This window comes from Rhinolophus hipposideros, assembly GCF_964194185.1.
Source record: "Rhinolophus hipposideros genome assembly, chromosome: 8".
Classification (NCBI taxonomy): domain Eukaryota; kingdom Metazoa; phylum Chordata; class Mammalia; order Chiroptera; family Rhinolophidae; genus Rhinolophus; species Rhinolophus hipposideros.
The window spans coordinates 34299429-34321394 of NC_138054.1; the positions used below are offsets into that span (position 1 = coordinate 34299429).

Genomic DNA, 21966 nt, shown 5'->3' on the forward strand with positions numbered 1-21966 from the left:
CTACGTTCTCAATAAAAAATAAAAACAAAGGTTTTCTAAAATGAAAAAAGAAAGATAATTACAAGACAACACACTGAAATGAAAAGGAAATTAGCTGAATTAAAGAACTGACATAAGGAAACTAACAATCTGTAGTGATATTAAACACAGCATCACAGAAGCAACAAATGCAGCTCTGATATTGCTGAACAATGCAAAATTAGAGTCTGATATTTCTGGAGGGCAATTTTGCCATGTGGATCAACATACTTAAAATTGTGAATACCTTTTTACCCATTGATTCCATTTCTGATCTTTTATTCTAATAAAATACTCTTTAGAAATGTATAGAATGACGACTTAACAAGGATGTTTATTTAAAATTCTAGGCTTCCCTTTTCTGTTTCGACAAAAAAAAAAAAAAAAAAAAAAAAAAAAAAAAAAAAAAGATCCATACTTAATACTCCGCAGCCTATTTTTTTCCTGCAGCCTATTTTTAAATTATTTTTATGCTTTAATTATTTTAAATATAAAAAAATGCAGTAAATATTTGTGTCTGTATACATTCTAAATGAGCATAAAGAAGAGTGTGTAAAGGCATACACCAAATATTGATCATAGAACACTGTTAACCCTGTTAGAACCCTCCTTTCAGATGTTTTTACTCTGTGGGGGGTAGAATTTGGTAGGAGAAAAGAGCAGGGGGAAGGAAAATGTAGTGACTGTTTCTAAATATATCTCTATGTTAGCACTCATTTTGCAAAAATAATGTATTGCTTTTGTAGTTTGGAAGAAAAAAATCAACAAAGTATTTCTTAAAATATTATTTAAGAGAACAAAAAGTTGGAAATTATCTGTAGTCGTTAAGGTGAGATTAGCTGCTTAACATGTAAACTCCCACATTTTAGTGAATTATAATAAAAGCTACTACTTGCTCAGGTTCACTGAGGACATTTGGTGGGCCACCTTCATGTAGTTCTTTCCATCATGTGTCACTGCCGTACTTTATGACTTTTGGTCCTTTGCTCTCTACAACCAGAGAATGGGGAAAGACAAAGTATGGGGAGCAGGGAGGGGAAAAGATCCCATTAAATATAAGTTCTATAAGTTGTGTATAGCATTTCCACACAATTCTACTTTAACAGAAAACAGTCACATAGTAAGTAATAATAAGTGTTGGAGAGGTTGTGGAGAAAAAGAAACCCTCTTACACTGCTGGTAGGAATGTAAATTAGTACAGCTACTATGAAAAACAGTATGAAAGTGCCTCAGAAAATTAAGAATAGAATTACCATATTATCTAGCAATCCTTCCCCTGAGTATCTGCAAAAACTCTGAAAATATTTATCCATAAAGATATAAATGTATGTACCCCTATGTTCATTGCAGCATTATTCATGGTAACTAAGACATAGAAACAACCGAAGTGACCTTCAATACATGATTGGATAAAGACATACGTATATAATGGAATATTACTCACCCATAAGAAAAGAGGAGACAAGAGTAAAGCTGGTCAAATATATGGTGATGAAAGGAAATTTGACTTTGGGTGGAAAACACACAATGCAATATATAGATGTTGTATTATAGAATTGTACATTTGAAACCTATATGATTTTATTAACCAATGTAACCCCAATAAATTTAATTTAAAAAATAATGAATTCCCAAACTCAGAAAAAAAAAAAATTAAACAGTCACATGACCCTACCAAGATACAAAGGAATGCTGGGAAATAGAGTTCCAGGCTAAGCAGCCACTTCCCAGCAACAACTCAGTATCATAGGAGGGTACTGCAGCCTTTGTAGACAGCTTCTATGCCACTCTGTTTAAATGTCTAAAAACATGCCATTGGGTAAGAATGTTTTATAATGAATCTATTAGTGTTTGGGTCATAGAAAACTATATAGTAACATGAGAAGATATTTATTATACCAAAAAATGTGAAAGGGATTATAAAATGATATTATAATCCCATTTTAGTAAAACAAGCAAATGAAAAAAGGTAAAAAAAAAACATATATATGAAAGAGATAGACAGATTATATACATTTCATTACTGATTTATCCACATAGAAATCTTTCTAAGAGTGAAACTAATGGGTGAGAATAGATTTTTAAAGAATTGTTCTATTTTGTCTTCTTTATTGTAAACATAATTATTTGCATTGGAAATATTTTGAAAATATTTCATAAGATAAAAAAAAAGATAAATTATCCATACTCTCACACAAAGGATATATACCAAAATGTTAACAGTTATTTACTCTGAGCATATGTATTATGAGTGATTTTCTTCCATGGGCTTTTAGAATATTCTATAATTTCTGCAGTGTTTTTCTATTACCTACCACCTTTATTATCAGGAAAATTGAATATTACGAAAAAGAAATTACATCTGCTCTTTCAATAATTTTTCAAAAGTTTTCTTCTCCAGGAAATTTTACCTAAACAACACAGTTGTAATTAAGAGTTCTTTTATCTTATTGTAGCTAAATAAAAACCTCGAGATACCTATATCAAGTCAATTCCACTTTGGAATGGTGCTTCTTGGGTGGCTGCACTTCTCAGGGATTCAATGTGTGGAAAACAGAACACCCAAAAGCCTGACTGCAAAACCAAGACACCCAGCACTTCTTCCTAAGTAACTGCTCTGCCACCATGTCATTGTTCTACAATGAGAAAATTATCTAACCTCTCTGTGTCTCACTTTCTTCATCTGTAAAATGAAGGTTATAATAGCGCCAATCTCATCAACCTACAGGTAGAAGTAAATGAGTTAATACATGCAAAGCATTTATCATAGAAAAGCATAGTCAGGTGGTGAGCCAGCACTACACATTAGTTATCACTATTATTATTATTATTATTGTTATTGTTATTATGCTAAATACCTAAATTTTATCAAATCTTACTTTGTAGTTATGTTTGTTGCATACTTTTTCCTTTACTTTATTATACATTCTTTGAAATAGAAACCGTGGCTCACGTCTATTTATAGCTTTTAAGGCTCTTTGTATAAAATTTTGCACAGAGTAAATCTTCAATAAAATATTAATTGGATTCATAGTAAAGGCATGAATGGGATAGAAAAGCCTCAAACTCACGTGTGCTAAAGAAAGAATGTAGATATTTATTTCAGAAATCTGCTCCAGGAAGTGCTGTAGATAGTGGACTTTATGAGTGAAAAATCAAAGAAAAAAGGAGAAAAATCAAAGAAAAGTTATTATGGGGGAGAGAAGGAGTAGCCACACTGCTTTAAGTAGATCTGAAAGAAGGAAAATGGCACTCAGAATCACCAAAAAAGAAAGTGATAGTGGACTCATCTGATCAGGTGTGTATGAGGAAAGTGGTAGCATGAATTTGGATAACTATTAGCAATATCAGTGTTTCACTAACAATAATAGTGCCTATGAGATTGAGGAAGTTCAACAAATTGCCCAGGCCCACACAACTTGAAAGTTGTCGAACAGGATTCAACCCAAGTCCATCTGACTCCATGGATTGTGTCTTGTTTAATAAATATCTGATAATAGCAAATTTACCCGAAGGTAGATTGCAAGCATACCACTCTGCTAGTATTGAAACTGTTTTGTCTTTCTTTATGATTCTGTTATCTAATTCGATGTTTATTTTACTTAACTATGCTTTGCAAAAATGGATTAAGTGCTTTCAATCTGTAATAAGTATCCTTGTTGATAAATAATGCTGCTGTGTTATTTCCGAAGGATTTCCCTGGGTCCAGTCCAAACACCCAAAGTTTCTGAGACTATGCTACTTTTCTCACTGAGCTACTTTACAACTCACCACTGATAGTGACAGAGGAACAGGGCATGGTTCAGAATGCTTGAAAAGTCACAACCCACAAAAAGAGGGAGGAGGCACACTGCCAAACACTTCTTATTTGCTTGGGTTTTACAAATAGTACCCTGAACCAATCTACATTTGAATCCTTCAGCTTGTCACTGAATAATTCATGGTTATTTAATTTTTGCCCCTATCAAAAGATTTACAATGCATAATCTTTTAAGTACAGAGATTGTAAGTATGTCACAGGGCTTATTTCAACCTTCACTGTTCTGTTCAGTACATTTAACTTTGCCAATGAAAAGACCCACAAAAATTGATGTATTCTTATCCAATTTAAGATTAGACAATGCATGTAAATAAAGAATGACATCTGATATCATCAAATGTCTCCCTTACTATGCTTGGTATTTGGAACTCAGAAATGTCCAAACAAATTATGTGAAATCACTTTCAGAAGGACGAAAAAAAGGAAAAACAAAAAAAACAAAAAGCCGGCCTTGCTTTCCAGTGCTAGATTCTTGAGAACTAAACTTTGACCTAGTGGAGTATTTATTCTAGACATCAGCGCAACAATATTACCATCCTAAAATTCATATAAAATTTATAATTCATTTAAATTACTGTGTATTTATTTGAATTGACAGTACGTATTTTGTGATATATGAGAAAAGCAGCCCTATCAGGATTTAGACAACCCTCAAATAAACTGTACCTGAGCAAAAGTAAAATGAATTCTTAAAGCTCCATGTGTTCCACATGTACAGATTGTCAAAGGCAGATATAACAGCAGTTAAGTTATTCTCATTCAGTCCTATTGAGGTGATTCTTCCAGCCTGTGTGCACTGCTGTTGGTATACAAATAATAGCTTTGACAGAGATGTCAGTATAAATGGTAAAGTTTTCATTACAAAATACAAAATTTTATACAAAAAAGAGAGAGCAAGGGCTATGACTCCATCTTGTTGAATTGTACATAATATTGTATATATAATTTCAAATAGATACAACTAATATGGAAGGAAGTGCTTTCTCTGCTTAGTGGTTCTCAATGATGTGAACACTGAATGGTTCCTTATCTTGTAGCAGTAAACAGATGTGTATCAATTTTCTTGAATCTCAAAGCAGTATTTTTTTCATTATTTTTTGACCTAAGTAAGAGAAATATCAATTTGGAGAATACCACTCCTTAAGGAAGAGGAGAATCTAAATCATCTCAGCATTAGGAGCATGTTGTACAAAATAATAGGCTGCTTCCTCCAAAGACAGCAGGATTCTACCTCCTCTGGCAAGCACATTTCTAACATGCATTTCTAAGCCATGTAGGTTCTGCTGTCTTTTTTTTTTTTCAAGTAAAGATTGGTCAAACAAACCAACAAAAATACAAAAATACATTTTCTTCCCAAAGAATATGAACAAATGTCAAAAAAGCAAGCACTTAAGTTACAACTGCCTCCAGGCAAATGTAACTTCATGCTGGGTTTATGCTACTATCATAAACACCTCACCACAGGAAATCACTAACTCTAACTATGACCAAGCCAGTCCTGTCTTTCCAGAATTTAAGGCATAATTGCCTTAATGAACTCACACAGTATCTGAAAAGTTTCCAATGTAGAGCCATTCACTAAAGTAAATTGTGTTCCATATAATGGTTTTCCGTGTTTGGTCACAGATTATTATAAATTATCTTTTAATTTTAATGGGTGGTGAGCATCAGATAAATGATATATTTTAACTAGGCAGCGATCAAGACAGCAGCATTAAAATTGTTTTCATATTTTTCTTACGTGGGCAAATGTCAAAGAGCCCAGCAACATTGGATCAATAGTACAATCTCAAATGTTAAGGATGTTGCTTTATGTAGTCAAATTTAGGCATGAAAATGGACAACAGAGACGAGGAAAGATCAAGTACGAAATTCAGTCCACATACACACCCCAGTAGGGGAAAAGTGCTTCCTAAAATAAACCTTCTAAGATTTTAGTACTGTTGACTTTTATATGCCCCTGGTGATTAAGCTTCTATCACTCACTTTTCCTGTAAGACTATTCTTGTAACCCAATATTTTCCTATGTCAGGAAGTGCCTTAAATTTGCCTCTCTCAGTTTCGAACTACAATTTCAGTATTCCACGGGATATTAGGAGAATAATTAAGCAATTCTAAATCATTCTAAATATTTCAAATGTATGCTATCCACAGTCCCAGAACCAAAAATTAGACTCTTCTTCATAATTTAAAAAAAATTTTGTCCTGTATTTTCTCTCATTAAACATATGCAATAGCAATTTAGTAAAAAAGATGAAATCTTTTAAAACAAGAACTATAGCTATAAGGTAATTTCAATTAATATGCTATATATTTTTAATTTGGGGTACCATATTAATCCTTTCTTTTCTTTGATTGTTTCATTACACTACACTATTTTCCTTTTAAGCGTTCATCTGGAACAAAGGACATTTCATAATTAAATGCTACATTTTAAATAGTTTTAGGAAACACTTTTCATATACCTTGTTAATTTGACATTCAGAGACAAAGCAGACCCATCAGGGTGATTTCTGGGTTTCACTCCGATTTTAATTCTTTAGTCTCAATATTTAATATCAACATAGTAAGTGAAAAGATACTCTAAATAAAGAAAATATCCAATTGAGATAAACAATTTATAGAATATTTAGAAATCTATGTCTTCCTCAATTATTCAGTCTGCTTCATTAACACTTCCTCTTTATCTCTCATGCAGAATTCTCTTGATTTTGCCCCTTGGATAAGAAATATTTTTCTCTATGTAAATTAGCAAATTTCTCAATACTGTATGTAAGTACTTGTGTCCCAAATTATAAATAAATAAGCACCTTATAGTAAGATTTCATGCTTTTCAAGAACATATACTCCCAGACTGGAAAACATAGCATTTGACATTTTGTTGGTTTCTCTCCCAAGAGGTGTTTTGATGTTAAGTTTGTGTTTATTTTTTTCCTAGATCAATGTTAATTCAGTTGGCCCCTTGTGGATGCAGTATTTAGAATCTGAACAAATCCTTATAACTTGCTTAATTTTTTATATTCAATATTATTTTATATTAGTTTCAGGTATACGGCATAATTTATGAAGTGCTTCCCCTGACAAGTATAGTACTCACCTAACAACGAACAGTCATTACCACATTATTGACTATATTTCCTGTACTTTACATCCCCAGGACTATTTTGTAACTACCAATTTGTACTTCTTAATCCCTTCACATTTTTCACCCATTCCTCACCTCTCCCCTCCTCACTTCTGGCCATCATCAGCTTGTTCCCTATATCAGTTTGGTTTGTTTGTTTGTTTTGTTCTTTATATTCCACATATAAACAAAATCATGTGGTCTTTGTCTTTCTCTGTATGACTTATTTCATTTAGCATAATACCTTCCAGGTCCATACACGTTGTCATAAATGGTTTTATCATTTTTTATGGCTGAGTAGTATTCCGTTGCATGTATGTAAATACATCTTTATTCAATTATCTATTGAAAGATACTTAGGCTGTTTTCATATCTTGGCTATTGTAAATGATGCTGCAATAAATATAGGGGTGAATATATCTTTTCAAATTAGCGTTTTGGATTTCTTTGGATAAATACTAAGAAGTGCAATTGCTGAATCATAGGTAGTTCTATTTTTAATTTTTTAAGGAAACTCCACACCGTTTTCCATAGTGGCTGCATGATAGGAATGTTGGAATTTGCAATCCCACCAACAATGCACAAAGGTTCCCTTTTCTCTACAGCCTTGCCAACACTTGCTGTTTGTGGATTTATTCATGATGGCCATTCTGACAGGTAGGAGGTAATACCTTATTGTGATTTTAATTTGCAGTTCCCTGATGCAGTTCCCTTTGCATCTTTTCATATGCCTATTGACCATCTGTATATCCTTTTTGGAGAACTGTCTAGTCAGGTCCTTTTTAAAATTGGATTATTAGGTTTTTTGGTGTTAAGTCGTGTGAGTTCCTTATAAATTTTGTACATTAACCCTTTATCAAATGTATCACTGGCAAATATCTTCTCCCATTTAGTAGATTGTCTTTCCATTTTGTTGATGGTTTCCTTTGTTGTGCAAATCTTTTTAGTTTGATGTAGTCCCATTTGCTTATTTTTTCTTTGATTTCCTTTAACATATCAGAAAACATATTATTAGGAGCAATATCAGAGAGTTTACTGCCTATGTATTTTTCTAGGAGTTTTATGGTTTTGGGTGTTACATTTACGTTTTTAATCCATCTGGAGTTTATTCTCATACATGGTATGGTGTAAGATGGTGATCTAGTTTTATTTTTTATTCCCCATGTATCTGTCCAGTTTTCTCAATACCATTTATCGAATAAACTGTCTTTGCCCCATTGTATATTTTTGCTTCCTTTGTCATAAATTGGCCATATAGGTGTGGGTTTATTTCTGGGTTCTCTATTCTGTTCCATTGATCTATGTCTCTGTTGTTATGCCAGTACCATGCTGTTTTGATAACTATACTCTTGTAGTATGGTTTGGTACCAGGTATTTGATACCTCCAACTTTGTTCTTTCTCAAGATTTCTGTGACTATTCATGGTCTTACTTTGGTTCCATATAAATTTTAGGATTATTTGTTCTAGTTCTGTGAAAAATGCTATTGGTATTTTGATAGGGATTACATTGAATCTATAGATTATTTTGGGTAGCGTGGACATTTTAATGATGTTAATTCTTCCTATGCATAAGCACAGGATATGCTTCCATTAATTTATATCATCTTCAATTTCTTTCTTCAATGCCTTATAATTTTTTGAGTACAAGTTTTTTACCTCTTTGGTTAAATTTATTCCTAGGTATTTTTTGATGCAATTGTAAATCAGATTGTTTTCTTAATTTCTTTTTCTGATAATTCCTTATTGGAGCAGAGAAATGCAATCAATTTCTGAATATTAATTTTTTATCCTGCTCCTGTACTGAATTCACTTATCAGTTCTAATAAAAATTTTTGGTGGACTCTGTAGTGTTCTCTACATATAGTATCTTGTCATCTGCAAATAATGACTATTTTTCTTCTTCCTTTCCAGTTTGGATGCCTTTTATTTATTTTCTTTGTCTGATTGCTGTGGCTAGGACTTCCAATACTATGTTGAATAAAAGTGGTGAAAGTGGACATCCTTGTCTTGTTACTAATTTTGAGAAAAATGTTTTTAGCTTTTCCCCATCGAGTATGATATTAGCTGTGGGTTTTTCATATATGGTCTTTATTATGTTGAGGTATGTTCCTTTACTTCCACTTTGCTGAGAGCTTTTATCACAAATCAATGCTGGATTTTGTCAAATGATTTTCTGCATATATTGATATGATCATATGATTTTTTTTCTTTCATTTTGTTTATGTGGTGTATCATGTTAATTAATGTGTGGATATTGAAACAACTTTGCATGCCAGAGAATAATCCCACTTGATCTTGGTGTATGATCTTTTTAATGTATTGCTGATTTTGATTTGCTCATATTTTGTTGAGGATTTTTGCATATATGTTTATCAGGAATATAAGCTTATAATTTTCTTCTTTTGTTATGTCTTCATCTGGCTTTGGAACCAGGATAATGGTAGCTTGTAAAATGAGGTGGGGCCTTCACCCTCTTGAATTTTTTGGAATATCTTGAGGAGGATAGGTATTAACTCTTCTTTGAATGCTTGGTTAAATTCACCTGTGAAGCCATCTGGTCCAGGACTTTTGTTTATGGGGAGTTTTTTTCATTACTGATTTGATTTCATTAGTAATGATTGGGCTGTTCAGATTTTCTCTTTCTTCTTGATTCAGTCTTGGAGGATTGTATGTTTCTAGGAATTTATCCTTTTTGCCTAGGTTATTCAATTTGTTGGCCTATAATTTTTCATTGTATTTTCTTATAATCCTTTGTATTTCTGTGGTGTCAGCTGTCACTTCTCTTTCATTTCTGATTTTATTTATTTGGGTCCTCTCTCTTTTTTTTTTTTTTTTACTTGATGAGTCTGGTTAAGGGTTTATCCATTGTGTTTATCATTTCAAAGAACTAGCTCTTGGTTTCACTGATCTTTTGTAATTTTTAGATTCCATTTTGTTTATTTCCTCTCCGATCTTTATAATTTCCTTCTTTCCACTCACTTTGGGTCTTGTTTGCTTTTCTTTTTCTTGTTCCTTTTGGTGTAGGATTAAATTGTGTATTTGAGACTTGTCTTGTTTCCTGAGGTAGACCTGCATTGCTATGAATTTCCCTCTTAGGACTGCTTTTGCTGTGTCCTGTAGATATGAAGTCTCAAGGTATCTATTGATTTCTTCCTTGACTTCATTGCTAACCCATTCATTGTTTAGTAGTATGTTATTTATCCTCCATGTGTTTGTGTGTTTTTAAATTTTTTTCTTGTACTTGATATCTGGTTTCATACAATCATGGAGGGAGAAGATGTTTTGTATGATTTTGATCTTCTTAAATTTATTGAGACTTGTTTTGTGTTCTAACATGTGGTCTATTTTGGAAAGTGTTCCATGTTCAAATGAAAGGACTGCGTACTCTGTTTTTGGGGGGAGAACAGCTCTAAAAATATCAATTCAATCCATCTGATCTAATGTGTCATTTAAGGTGGCTGTTACTTCATTGTTTTTCCATCTAGAAGATCTATCCCTTGATGTCAATGTGATGCTAAAGTGCCCTACTATAACTGTATTACTGTCAGTCTCTTTCTTTATGTCAGTTAATATTTGCTTATGTATTTAGGTGCTCCTATGTTGGGTGCATAAATGTTTACAAGGGTTATGTCCTCTTGTTAGATTAATCCCTTTATCATTATAAAATGACCTTTTTTTCTCTTACTATAGCTTTGTTTAAAAGTCCATTTTGTCTAACGTAATTATTGCTACCACAGGTTTCTGTTCATTTCCATTTCCATGAAATATCTTTTTCTATCAATTTACTTTCTGTCTCTGTGTATCTTTCGATTCTGAAGTGGGTTTCCTGTAAATAGCATATGTATAGGTCTTGTTTTCTAACATATTCAGCTACTCTATGTCTTTTGATTGGAACATTTAATCAATTTACATTTAAAGTGATTATTTGTAGGTACATAGTTATTGCCATTTTATGATTCATATTTACGTTCTTTTTTCCGCCTCTTCTACTTATTAAGGAAGTCCCTATAACTATAACAGTTCTTGTAATACTAGTTTGGTGTTGATGAACTCCTTTAGCTTTTTCTTGTCTGGAAAGCTCTTTATCTGTCCTTTGATTCTAAATAATAGCTTTGCTGAGAAGAGTAATCTTTGATATAAGTCCTTTCTTTTCATCACTTTGAATATTTCCTTCCAATTCCTTCTGGCCTGAAAAGTTTCTGTTGAGAACTCAGCTGACAGTCTTATGGAGGCTCCCTTATAGTTAATTAACTTCTTTTGCTGTTTTTTTAGATTCTTTCTTTGTCTCTAATCTCTGACATTTTATTTATAATGTGTCTTGGAATGGGCTTGTAGGCCTTTTTGGGTTCATCTTGTTTGGGATTCTCTGTGCTTTCTGGGTTTTGTGTCCATTTCTTTTTCCAGGTTAAGAAAGTTTTCTATCATTATTTCTTCAAATAGGTTTTCAGTCCCTTGTTCTCTCTTCTCCTTCTGGTACTCTATAATGTGAATGTTTTTACACTTGATGTTGTTCCAAAGATCCCTTAAACTATCCTCATTTTTTAAAATTATTTTTTCTTTTAGCATTTCAATTGGACATTTACTGTTACTTTGTCTTCTAAATCACTGATTCGATCCTCTGCTTCATTTAGTCTGCTAGTGATCCCTTTTAGTACATTTTTCATTTCAGTTATTATATTCTTCCTTTCTGATTTTTTTTTGTAGTTTCTGTGTCCATTTTTATTCTTACTATATCTTTTTTTTTTTTTTTAATTTTCACTATGTTCCTTAAGTGTCCTTAAAACCAGTGTTTTAAACTCTGTATCTGATAGATTGCTTGCTTCCTTTTCATTTAGTTCTTTTTCTGGAGTTTTCTCCTGTTCTTTTATTTGGGACATTTTTGTTGTTGTTTGTTTACTCATTTTGGCTGTCTTTCTGTGTTTGTTTCTATGTATTAGGTAGATCTGCTACATCTCCCAGTTTTGGCAGTGTGGCCTTATGTAGCAGGTGTCCTGTGGGCCCCAGAGGTGCAGTTTTTCTGGTCATCTTAACCAGATGTTCCAGGAGTGTCTCATGTGTATGATTTGTGTACTCTGTTGTTGTAGTTGAGCCTTGATTGCTGTTGGCACATCAGTGGGTGAATTTGACCCTCAAGCTTACTGGCCATGGGGACTGGCCATGACCACAGCATATAAGCTGCTGTTTAAGGGCTGCTCCCATTGAGTGGGATTTGCCCCAGTGTGCTCTGGTGCCTTTGAGACCACCCTTTGGGTGCGCCACTTGTGGGGTTAGTCATGTAGTCTTATGTTGTGATTTGAAACTGGCCACTGGATGTGTTGGTTTTGGGGCCTCTTGGGAGGGGCTCGTGTGCAAGCCAAGGTCAGCTGCTGCATGTGACAGGTCCAAGGCTATCTGGTAAGAGCAACAAAGCGATCCATGGTTGGTCAATGCCTGTGCCAGACCTGGAGGTGTGTGCGTGAGAGGCCACACTAGGAACTGAGACTGTCCATCATCAGTGCTGGGTAATGGGCAGCTCAGCAAAAGTCCTAGGGCACCCTAAGTCTTGCCACCATCTGCTAGCTGTCCATAAGTCTCAGGCACTGAAAAAGCCTTGGGTGATGTGAGAATTGAGTAGGGCAGAGTCTCAGGGAGTCACTGGCATAAGATAAGTAGTGTTCAATGGGTTAATGCAGATTCAGATTTGATGCCAGTTCTGTGCCTTCAAAAGGCTCAGAGCACACCGAAGATAGCTGCAGCCTGCCTGGGACATGTGAACCCCTGAAAGTTGTCCAAGAAAGATTGCAGCATGGGGCAATAACAACTGGCCCAGAGGCCACTGAAACATCCTTTGGCATTGAGCAAGTTGGATGGAACAGAATCCAAGGGAGTCACCAGGGTGGAGTGAGTGGACCTCATCAGGCCAATAAAAAATTTCTCCATATGGAGGGAGGGCTCAACACAGGAAAGATGGTGTCTCTGGCTACACGATAGGAGAGCTCAACACTGGGACAATGGTGGCTTTCCCTCCAGCCCTTGCACTGAGGCCATAAAACTCAGTCTCTTCCCATATGTCTCTTGGACTTCCTGAGCTGCAGACCCTCTGCAGGCGCCCAGGGTGGGAGTCTGAGAGCAAGAGAATTTGTGTGCAGACCTTTTAAGAGGATGCTTGGATTTCACACGGCCTTCATTTTCACATGGTCGGAGAGAATTGCTCCTGATTTTCACAGCCAGGTGCCATGGGGGCTCCTCTTTCCAGAACTGTGAGGCTGAGATTCTTTGTTCTTCAGGTGGGACCTCTGCAGCTGAAATGTCCCTCCTGATTTTCAACTAGAAGACATCAATGTGGGGCAAGCCCATTTCAAGTTTCCATCCCTTCTATCTGTCTCAAGGTGGCTTTTTCTTTATATCCTTAGTTACAGGACTTTTGTTCAGCTAGACTTTGGATGGTTCTCCAGACTGGTTTTTATATAGTTTAGTTGCAGTGTTAATGTGCTCATGTGAGGAGGCAAGCACAGTGTTCACCTAATCTGCCATCTTGACCAGAACCTTCTAACTTGTTTAAATTCTTGAACTCTATGATCTCCAATCCTTAGTTAGTTTGCATGATAGCTATTTCATTCCACCTTTGACTTCAACATAATGCAAGCAGTATTAAAAATATGTGACAAATATAATCTGAGCTAAAAAAAAATCTGCTTGCATAAAACACTTGAGTTATAAAACATGTTACTTGAAAGATGATAATTTATAGGGACTAATACTAGAATATGATATTGGGTTTTGGAGATGACATGTTGTATATTTTATACTATACCAATTTCATCAGTAGAATTAAAAAATCTTGACAACTCAGACTATAGGTTTATAACCAATTTTTTTAGTACAAATTTATCAAGATTTTGTGAATTTCACAAGCATTATGAAAAACAATTGAAAAATCTAATACTATCACTATTTCATTTATTTTTTAGAATCTCAAAAGCCATCAAGTTAACATAATACAAAAGTCCCAGGTTCCTGACAAAATAATTACTGAGGATTTCACCATTGTATAAATGATAAGCATTGATTTAGGCAATGGATGGCAGAGTCTTTATTTGGATGAAGAGTAAATAATAATCTTACATGCAGTAACTGAACTTAAGGTGTGGTTACTTTCTTTCTCTTACTTTTCTGCAAAATTAATGACCACTGAAGAATAATAGTAAATATAAATCTAGCAGTCTCTGTTTCAAACTAAAGTTTATAATAAACAGAATAACCTCAAAGTATGCATGTATTAGCCATCCATATAAAGTATTTTTGATAAATTTAAATATATACGTAGGGAAATACTTAAAAAATTAAGACTAATAATTTCCTATGCTCATTTTGTTTTCTAAATTGTAAATTAAACTAATTACACATTTCATTTTGAATTAATTAACACTAAATGGCCAGAACTCCAGAATATCGATTTTAAAATGGCATTTTCTTATTCATCAATGGAAGTATATTAACAAAATTGCTTTATGTAATTATTTTTCATTAATAGAAATACTATGAAAATTCTGAGAAGTAAATTAAATCACATTTCATAGATTTTCAGTACTATATTAATTAAATTAGGAGCTCATAGTTTGAGGAAGAATTTTTATACAATTTATACTCGTGAATAAATTATAGAAATTATAAATAGTATATAGAGTAGCAAGATTTTAATTTTCTAAAAGGGAAAATCATAACTCATAAAAATATAAACTGAGTACATATTAAAGATTTTATTATATTAATTAATAAGGAAATCAATTAGGTGTTATAACTAGTCAAAGGAGAATTTGAAGACAACACATTCACCTATATATGTAGATATGTATAGGTATATACATAAACAATCAGAAATGCTGAAATGAATTTGCTAAGAAATGGAGGGGTTAGTAAAGTTTTTCGGTAAAGAGCTAAATTGCAAATATTTCACGCTTTGCATGCCACGTTTAGTCTTGACATAATCTTAGTTTTGTGTGTTTGTGTGTGTGTGTGTGTGTGTGTGTGTGTGTGCCTAAAATTCATTACAAATTTAGAAGCCATTCTTGGGTCATGAGCCATTTTAAAAACATGCTGCAGCTTGGAATTGACCTGCAGGCCATAGTTTGATGACTGCTACTATAGAACAATAAATGTAATATTTGAATGTATCTTTCTGAAGGGAAGAAATCAATTGTACCTATATAACACACTATTTGTTTGTATTTCTATAGACAAGAATAATTTGCTTTACTCTCCTTTTTTCAATAATTCAATATCTACCTCTACAGAATATAAGACAGCCTAGTCAAGAGAAAGACAGTCAATGGGACATATCCCTATAGAACCGCAAAACTCCAGAGGATCTGCTGGATAACACCCCGCACTCCACCAAAAGGTTGTCCTGGAATCCTTTCTGCTATTTCAAAAATTTTGATTATATTTTTGTAAATCACATATAATAAACAGTACCTACGTTTATGACTTTTACATAAATCTGGGTTTCAATCTCTAGAATTCCATTTATGTAGTATTTGACTTTGGAGAAACAATTTCTATGAATTTTGGAATATTTATCTACCTATAAAATAATGTCACTAACAGTTTATTGGTAGTTTTAATGTTAAATGAAGTAATACCTATATTTGCCTCTTCAATTTTCTCCTTTCCTGTCCCCAGTATTTAGGGTTCCTTTCTGAATTCTCTACATCTCAAAGTTAACAATAGAAAGAGTTTCTGCATTGTCATTCCAAGCTGGAATATTTATACTACCTCCACCATTCCTCCTCTCATCATATAACAGAAGGGTATGTAAATGTGGGATTTATAAATTAGAGCTACTTATTGACTTCTTTGTGTCTCAATTCCTTCATTGGTTAAATGAAAATTTATTACTAATCTCATAATTAATCAACAGAACCTGACAAGTAATAAACACTTGATAAATGCCAAAAAAAAATTCCTTAACAAGGTAAAAGAATGCTTGTTTTTTTCTAGTATTAGGTAATACCTTTCTACTCTGAATTTAGTTTCAGATTTTAGCGGGGTAGAATCAGGTGAGGTATGGGGAAAAGTTAGGAGGAAAAGTAGAAGCATGGATGGGAAAAGAAAAAAAAAACACCTCCCTCACATACATAAAATACTTCTTATCACATAGTAACCATTCAATAAATGACATTTTCTTAATAATATTGTCTTTAATTCTCACCAAGAGACTTAGGTATTTTATTTTACAAATATTTATTTTCATCTGTCTTCATTAAGGTAAAATGAATTTCAGAGATGTGAATTAGCATTGAAATTGCACTGTTTACTTACTATAAGTATTCTATAGTAATTAAAATATTTAAATTCTCTACTGTCAACCCTTAAAAATATAGCAGTCCCCTTTATAGTTTCACTTTCCATGGTTTCAGTTATCTGAGGTTAAATAAGGCCCAAAAATATTATATGGAAAATTTAAGAAGTAAACAATTCATGAGTTTTAAATTGCACTCAGTTCTGAATAGCACGATGAAATCTCATAACATCCTGCTCTGCCTCTTCCGTCTGTTTGTCCAGCGCATTCACACTGTACACATTACCTGCCTGTTAGTCACTTTGCAGCCATCTTGGTTATCAGATGGACTGTCACAGTATCACAGCGCTTGTGTTCAGGTAAACTTTACTTTACTTAGTAATGACCCCAAAATGCAAGAGTAGTGATGCTGGCAATTCAGATATGCCAAAGACAAGCCTGAAAGTGCTTCTTTTAAATGAAAAGGTGAAAGTTCTTGAATTAATAAGGAAAGAAAAAATATTGTATGCTGAGGTTGCTCAGATCTACAGTTAAGAACGAATCTTTTATCTGTGAAATTGTATAGAAGGAAAAAAGAAATCTATGCTAGTTTTGTTGTCACACTTCAAACTGCAAAATTTATAGCTACAGTGTGTGGCAATCTCTTAGTTAAGATAGTAAAGGCATTAAAATTGTGGGTGGAAGACATGAACAGACAACATGTTCCATTGACAGTAATGTGTTGCACCAGAAATCATTGAGCTTATAGAAACACTTCAGCAAGGCATCCCCTGAAACGAGGGACACCAAGCCATTTACTGCAAGTAAGAGACGGTTACAAAGACTCAGAAATAACCTTTATTGCAGTATAATGTTTGGGTCTCTGCCTACTGTCATCTCCTAGGGCCTCGGCACATCTTCTCCTTGATTTCATCTTTGCCTCTCTAACTCCTACCCATCATTCAGCTTAAACATTACTTCATTAGGAAACCTTTTAATTCTCAAATAAGGTTAGGTTTCCCATTATATGTTATATGTTTCTGAGGCACCTTTTACTTCTCCTCTAACAACTGTAAAACCACTGTGTTAGTTTGGTTTTCCAGAGAGACAGAATTAATAGGATGTATATAGAGAGAAAAAGAGATCCATTATACAAAATTGGTTCACATGATTATGGAGGCTGTGAAATTTAAGACCTGCAATACGCATGTTGAGACCCAGCAAAGCCAATAGTGTAGTTCCAGTCTAAGTCCAAATACCTGAGAACTAAGAAAGATGATGATATAAGTTTTAGTCTGAAGTGTGGCAGGCTTGAAATCCAGTTCATGTCCAAAGGCTGGAAAGAAAAAAAAAACAAACACACACAAAAACTGATATCCCAGTTCAAAATAGTCAGGCAAAAGGAGTTGGCTCTTAGTCATGGGAGAATCAGCCTTTTATTCAATTCAGGCCTTCAAATAATTGGACAAGTCCCACCCACATTAGGGAGAGCAATTTGGTTTACACAGTCTACCAATTTAAATATTAATGCCATCCAAAAACACCATCACAGACACACCCAAAACAATGTCTGACCAAATATCTGGGCTCGAAATATCTAGCCCAGGCAAATTAACACATAAAATTAACTATCATTTTATAACACAAGAACTGTTTCTGGCTTGCTTATCTAATATCACCAGTGTCCCCCCAAAATAGGCACTCAGTAAATATTTTTTTTTGCAGAATAAAAAGTACCAATTCAAGAGCACTAACTCAATATTTATTTTATTAATAAAAAATATTATAGCTATGATGAATATAAGAGTACATATATCTTTTGCCTGACTCTCCATTTACAATGTACCAAGACTTATTCCCTTGAAAATCTTGACCATTTAGCATAGCAATAGATTTCTGGACTCATTTATAATTTTTAAATAATGCCTTAGTAATTCCCATTAAAATTCAATTGATATGGAATGTTGTTAGTTTTATGATGTAATTCACATATTACATAGTATTATTACACACAAAACTCCTTTAATTGATTCTATATTGCCCTCCAGACATATTCTTACTAGCTCTCCTCCACTTCCCAGACAAATTTCTCAAAATGTTGTCAATATGTGCTGTCTTCATTTGATCATTTACCTCAACACTCCACTCTGACCTCATCTTAGCTTTTGCTCAGTTACCAATGGCTTGCCTATGCCACTAAATATAATGATTAATTTAAAAATCTTAATCAAACTTGATCTCTCCATAGCACTGATACTATTGACCCCTCAATTCTTTGGAAATACTCTTCTCTCTCAGCTTCTGTCACACCATATTTTCTTCCCATCTCTCTCCTGTCTCCTTTCTGAGTCTCCTATGGGATAATCCTCTTGACTCCCAGCTGTTGGAGGTTCTCCCAGCTTTGTGATAGTTCCTCTTCTAAACTGCATTTCATTGGCTAGCTTCAACTACCACCAATATGGAGATGTCTCACAGACTTCTATTTCCACCCATATTTTCCCTTGGTATTTCATACCATGTATCTGACTATGACATTTCATTTGTACGTTTCAAAGACCACTTCATCCTGTGCCGCCTCTAAATCCTGGTCCTTATTCAGTGTTCCCAATCTCAATGAATGTTAACAGTGTATTTTCAGTTGTGTAAAGGAGAATTCTAAGAATCTTTGTTGACACTTCCCATTCCATCACATTCTTACACCTAAAATAATCCTGTTTATTCTCTCTCATGTATATCTCTAATTTCCACCACTTCTTCCCCTTTCACTCCCCTCTCTCTACACTCCCCAAGTCCAAGATAACATTACCTCCAGTCTGCATGATTGCAATAATCTATTAAATTTTCTTTCCCCTTGAGTTCATTTCAGACACTCCAATCTATTATCCATGCTGCAACTAGAGTGACCTTTTCAAAATGGAAGACTAATCACATAGTATTCCCAATGTGTAAAACATTTCAATGAGTTTCCCTTGTATTTAACTTGAAAAGCAAAAATCTTACCATACTTATGAGACACTGCACATACATTTCCCTATCTTCCCATAGGCATCTTTCACTTATCTCTATCTTTTTCTCTCATTTTCTCCCCCACTGCACTCTGGACACACTGGCCTTGTCTCATTTGCTTGAATGCTTCATGCTTTTCCATATGACATGGCCCTGTGAAAAATCTCCACCTCAATACACTGTGACATAGTCTACCCCAGTTAACAGATTGACATAAGCCACAGGTAGGCTGTTCCTAACTACCTGACACCAGATGCTCTTAAAGAATTATGTGCTCATCATTTGAATTTCATATAATTATATATGTTTCATCATTTCATCCATATCTATTTTCCCTAGTAGATTGCAATGCCCGTTAGAGTAACTATGATGTCTTCTGTTCACAGAAATGTCCCCAGATTCTACCTGGCACACTGATGAATAAATAATGAAGCTACATGAACAAAAAATTATTGAGTGTTGATTTTATGCAGGTATCACAAAGATTATATAAACATATGTTAGAGATGGCCCCTGTCTTCAAGGAGCTTATTATTTCTTGGTTTAGGAGATGAACATAAACAGAAGTGAAAACCAAATACCACACTAAGTAATTAACATCTAATGCTATGACATAAGAAGTTGCAACAAATTTGAAAAGAACTGACAAAGAATACAATAAGTATTACAATACAAAGAATACAATAAGATGTTTATAGCTAGAATGGTCTAATGATGATTTATGGATGAAAATAGTCTTAAGCTTGACCTTAAAAGATTGGAGTTGGAGAGGCAAAATGGAAAAGGTTAAAGTTTCTGGGGAGAATAATGGAATGAACGACCCTCCAGAGGCAGTCTAGCCTTGGGGATCTAGATCAATCATGATGCCCTCCCAGGAGCCCGGATAGGGCTCCAATATTCTGTGGAAATGAAAAGAGACTGTAGTCTTAGAATGTGATAAAAGCCAGACTGCGGTATGAGAAAAACGTCAATGGCTAGAAATCCTAAAACAAAGCTTTGTTATTATGTTTCCACAAGGTACCTAAAGTACCATTGTGGCATAACTGAAATGTAGAAGAAGAGGTGTAAAAATCCAATGGATTGGTTTTAAGCTTGCAAAGTTGTAGTCTTATTGGATGGTTTTCTGAATCTCAATAAGGTCTTGAGAATTATCAGCATATAAAACAGGACGTACTCTTCCCCTTACAAATAAGAGCTATCGCATGCCTTCAACATCCTACTTTTCATGCTTAGATGCAGCCACAGACTCTTCTTTTAAAGAAAATTGATCCAAAGATTGTTTGCCAACAACCCTTGGAAACTAATCCCTTATTTTTGAAATCTCTTTTTCTTGAAATATCACTTCTAAAGGAACAGGGTTGTATACTTGGCAATACCAAATAAATAAATAAATAAATAAATAAATAAATAAATAAATAAATAAATAAAAACATGTTACTTGGCAATACCAAAAAAAAAAAGAACATGTTACTTTATCTGTGAAATCATCATTTTGCAATAGAAGAATTAAGAAACTCACAACCTCTTTCACTGAATTTCTTATGTAGAAATGCTAATGTAAATATCGATGCTACAGTGATTTATATATGTAGGTGTGTGTCAGTAACAAACATCTGACTGTGTCACAAGGTCTCCAAATTACAATGGCATCTAGGGTGAAAATGATTCAATGTTCAAAAATAGACTTTTGTATAACATGATTTCTTATCAAATTAACACATCACATAGTTTTAAGAGTCAAATGTTTCTACAAGTCTTGTTTGAAAAAGATCAGTTATCCTTTCTTCTCCATTACCATCCCTGCTTCCTGCTCCCAGAGACATTCACTTCGTTGTTTAATTTCAGATTTAGGCATTAGCTATTGACTTCCAGCTGTGGAAGATGAGACTCTCTCTGAATCTCCTTCCCCCACCTGGGTCCAACCATATTTACAGGTTCCATCCTTCATCATCTTAATGTAGGCATATCATAATTTCATGCAGATTCTTATTCCATGTTTATTATAACATGCAAAAAAATTAACTCCTAGTCATATGATACATGGCATCATTCTATTTGTGGCACAATCTGTTTTTCCTGCATTTAATAATTGTTTTGTTTAAAGCTTGCTTAATTTACTTTCTATCACTAATTGAAATCCATACTCTCCGCCAATCATTTAATCCCTCTCAATGAATTAAAATACATTGGTATTCTATGTACTTCATCTTTTTGCAGTAATCACTTATGTAGCCTTCTGATTCACTCTTGAATCAGAACAGAACAGCTGCCATTGTAGGATCTCTCTTCTTGGGGAATTCTCTTCACTTACCCTTCAGTTAAATCAAATATTTGAACCCATTGCCTTCCTCTGTCTTATTTATTCATTCCTTTTCCTAGTATATATACACATGTACATATATATATGTACGTGTATATATACATATATACATACATGTATATATGTATATATGTATATATATTAGTGACTTTCTAAGAAAAAAGTATGCTTAAGAGGTATTTTTTTATTCATTTCATATCTTAACATAGTTTATTTTTTTTACATATATTTGGTATAAAATCTTTATTTGGTTCTTGTTTTCCCTCAAAACTTGGAAGGCATTTATCCATTATCTTTCAGATTCCATTAATGTTGTTGAAAAGTCCAACTCCATTTTTACTTTTTGATCAGTTATAAAATCATGTTTCTTGAAAATTGTTGGACATTCTTCTTTTCCCCTAGTGTTCTAAGGTATCAT

General features: G+C 33.8%; 1 long non-coding RNA gene across 1 annotated transcript in view; it reads left to right on the forward strand.

The window, feature by feature from the left end:
• LOC308500742 overlaps nucleotides 1-21966 on the forward strand; it is a 45660-nt gene that overhangs the window by 18187 nt on the left and 5507 nt on the right. The window contains exons 2-3 of the long non-coding RNA XR_013993777.1: nucleotides 15237-15343; nucleotides 15625-15752. This is a non-coding gene — a long non-coding RNA (uncharacterized lncRNA). The remainder of the gene's footprint in view (nucleotides 1-15236; nucleotides 15344-15624; nucleotides 15753-21966) is intronic.